We start from the raw sequence: 4,088 nt of genomic DNA on the forward strand, positions 1-4,088 counted from the left end.
CGGAGTGTGTTAAGAAGTTCATTAATGAAAAAAATGACACAAGTCACGGGAGCATGGGCTCCATGATTCTCCATTTCTGCTACGTGGGTTCTTGCAAACAGTCTTTTTCCCTCACAAGGAAGTTCCACTTCTCCCCGGCTTTACTGAGATGTGATTGACGTATGGCACCACGTAAGTTTGTGGTGACAACATCTAACACTTCCTTCAATCCTGGTGACACTGCCATTTCTTGGGCTCTTAGGGGAAACCTGGGCTGATGCTGGTGACCTGTTGTCCCTGTCGTGGAGGAGCCTAGCAGTGACCATCACTCTTGACTTCTTCCTCTGGTCCCTCTCCATGATGTCAATCCGCATTTTCTACTCAAGTCTTGGCTGGGAAAGTTTTATAGAGATGCAGAGAAAACACATACATTTACAGAGCAATGGCTTGCTACCTCCAAACTATCCAGCCTCTGGAGATAGCTGCCAAGGTGCTCCTGGCTCAGAAGGAGTCTGGGGAACAACCCGCCCCCTCCTGTGTGCCCACTTAGCCCCGCGATGGGACTTTCAAACTAAGCTGCCACGGGGGCCAGCTCCAAGATTTGTGCGGGGAGTTCAAACCATGCGGTTCTGAAATCAGGATACGCCCATGTAAAAAAAGATTTTAATCATGAACTTAAATTCCTAAATCCTCTTAAGCGAATTGCGGATGTGGGGAGGTATGGGGCTGGCATCTGAAGGAGGGTGCAGCCCTGCCGTTGGGAAGTTCACTCATCAGTCCTTGTCGAAGTCCTCAGGGAGAGGTGTAATGAGAGGCATACCCCCTGGAGGTGGTGGGGGACAAGGCGGTGCTGGGACGTGCCAGAGAGAGCACCCCTAGGAAGGATCATAGAGGCTTCTGCTCTGTTTTCCCCTTTTTTTGGAGGGCCTGGAGGTGTGGTGGGGCTGTGGGCTTCATGATCATGATGAGTTGAGGGTAGGTCAGGGGCTGACGGTAGAGGCCCATCCCTGGGGGGAGGGGGGAAAGGGTTCCCCGAGTTACATGCTTCAGTCAGCCTTGCTATCAAGGCAGGGGAGTAGACCAGGACTGGGGCTCACACTCCCGTAAGGGTGAAGAGCACCTTTGGGAACAGGGAGGGGTCGTCCTGTGTCGGAACCTTGAGGACCTACCGGAGAAAACTCCCGACAGCACCCGTCGCACATACCCCACTTCCTGGGGCAGCTGATGCTGGGAGGAGAACACGTTATATAGAGCCAGTGCACAGGGAGCCTTCAAGGGGTCACTCAGCAGACTACCAAACTGCACTCCATGCCAGGGTTTTCTGCCCTGCCTCCCAGGGGCCTGGCCAGCTGCTAGGCCTGGAATCAACTGTTCATTAAAACCGTGCCCTTTCCTCAGAACTGAAGTGAAACTAAAAGAAGAGGTGAGAGGAGCAGCTGGCCTGGGACAGGGCTACACTCGGGGCAGGGAGCCCATCTCCCTCCGGGACAACTGAGCCCCCGGGCTTCACCACCTAGAGCAGAAGCAAGGCTGGGCCAGGAGCCAGAGCCCATTTCAGTGCTCTAGGGGGCCTGAGCATAATCGAACACTCACCTTAGATGGGGCTGCCCTGGCCCACTGAGCTTTCAAATGTCTATGCTTTTGTTGATGACACAAACCTCATGTGGTCTTGTTGACAGGTAACGCCCATCGCGGCTTCGATGGGGCCGTTGTAAGGGCCTCTGATGATAATAAATGATGCAATCAGGTAATAAACATAATGAGAACATGCGTTTTGGTACACAGACTCTTCCAGGATATGATGTCCATGGGGGAAAAACACTTTGAGAGAGTTTGTTTTTGTTTTTGTTTTATTGTTGTTGTTGCTTTTTTCTGGGGCTGGTTTCACAGAAACTCACGTGGAACTGAACGGGGAAGTTTTTGCTCCTGGGCAAAGACAATTCAAGGTCACTCCAATCCCAGGGACATACCTTAGCAAGCCCTGAGTCCCGCTAATAATAAATCCTCCCCGTAACCGTTGCCTCTGAAGCAACCGGCGCGGAGGGCCCGCCGAGCTCTCACAAACTAAAGCAGACCCCGGTGAAACTGAGAGCGTCTATTCTGTCTTGGGGACCCTCCGTCTGTGGGCTTCTCCCTGGGAAAGGGCTGCAGTTTGAAGACATGTCCACCAGATGGCGCAAAGCCTCTTTTGTAAGAGTGTAGGAGCCCAGGGTCGGCTCACTGCCCCTGCTCTGGGTGGGGGCGAGTCTGCCTTCTCCTACCAGGACATGAATACAGATCTCCAACCCAGGCATACCCCGTAAGCAGACATCCAGCCCCGGCTTAAACACCTCCGGGGACGGGGAGCTCACCAGCCCTGGGGGCAGGGTAAGTAGTGGGGGTTGGGAGAGATGGCGAGGAGCAACCTATTCAGTGATAATGTCACCCATCCTTTCCCAACACTCGGCTCACGGGTTTCTAAAATCCCTAGCGCCAGGGTCTTTGTTGTGAATAATTTAGTATCTCCATCTCTAAATCTCTTATCACCTTATCCTTGCATAGTTTATCAAGAGTCTGAACACTAGCTCAGACAAGATTTTTCACAGTCTGGGACACGGCCAGGGACATGTCAAAAGTCACTCTACCTGCCCACTCTCCCGCCCGCCCCCCAGACCTAGATAAGGAACCCGAAGGACTGAGACTACCTGAGTTTCCTGGTGGCTTTCGTGAAGGCAGCCTCCTGGGCCTCGGTTTCCCTATCTGTAAAGTGACTAACAGCATCCCTTACCCTGACTGCCATATTAAGTTGTTGAAAAATTGCCAATGAAATGATGCATTCGTTTATTTACCAGATATTTATTGAGCACCCCCTATAAGGTAGGCACTGTTCTAGAAAGTAGGGAAGATGTAAGTAAACAAGAAATGGTGCATCTGATATCAGGCGTTGCGGTAAATGCCATGAAAGAAGATACAGTGGAGTCAAGGGAAGGGGGGCACTCTAAATTGAACTGTCAGAGATGTGACAAGCATGTGAAAACAGGAGCGAGTCATCTTCCCCGACAGCCATTTCCCCCTGTCCTCTGTCTGTCCCCCTTCTCTGTGGCCTGTGGTTCCTACCATGAAAGTGAGACAGTGTTTCTGAGTGTTGAAATGGATACTGTTGTTAGTTTCTGTTATGTGCAACCAGAAGCAATGCTAGTAGATATGAATAGTGCAGACAGAAAGGCTGGGAGGGGAGAAGACCAAACTGACCCAGAGCTGCTCCTCTCTAGTCCCCTTTTTTCCCCGTGGGGGAACCACAAGCTAAGGCTGATGAGATCATCAATTCTCCTGAACAGGCCTCAACTCTCCAGGTCAGACCCATCTACACATCTCAACTCAAGAAAGTACTGGGTGTTGTTGAAAGCTCTCTGGCTGGAAAACCCCAGGTTCTAAATGTGGCTCTTGAAATCCCAGCAATTCTTACCAGAAGGAGATTTCCCTTCAGTCACACACTCCGGCTAGTGACATGCTCAGGTTCTCAACCTGTGGCCTGGGGTGGAGGGTGCCTATCAGCTTATGGGAGAGCTGATGTCTGGGCGTGGCTGGTACCTGGTGAGTGAATCCCCAGAGAGCTTCTGGAGCAGCTGACAAAGCACTTTTCTCTCTACCATCCCTTATGAGCACCATGATCAGACTCTGTTTTAGGGATAGGACAACTGAAGATCAAAGCTATCAGGGGGAGCTTGAGGGTCTGGGATCCTGCCTTTCATTCAGGGCCCTTTCCAAGCTTTGGAACAGACCATCCCAACTCCAGCTTCGCACAAACCCTAATGTGATTTGTGACAAAGAACGTTATGTTTTCATGGCTGAAGAGTAAATAATTCACCAACGTGGGTCTCGATCAGCCACAAAAAGGGAAAGGATGTTTGACAAAGCAGAAGATCTGAACTAGAGCTAACAGCAGAAGGTCCCCCAAAGAAATAGCAGAAATGAAAGCTGGGCGGCCTGACCTCATCTTTATTTTCAGACAGATGAAGTGCCTTTCTGATGATGCAAATTCATATATTTGACTTTGCAGTGAGTAGCTGGATGTGCCCAGATCAAAATCCAGTTCCTGGGTTAGATGGGACAGGAGAAGAGGCATCCAT

The sequence above is a fragment of the Mustela nivalis genome (assembly GCF_964662115.1).
Source record: "Mustela nivalis genome assembly, chromosome: 5".
NCBI classification, from domain to species: domain Eukaryota; kingdom Metazoa; phylum Chordata; class Mammalia; order Carnivora; family Mustelidae; genus Mustela; species Mustela nivalis.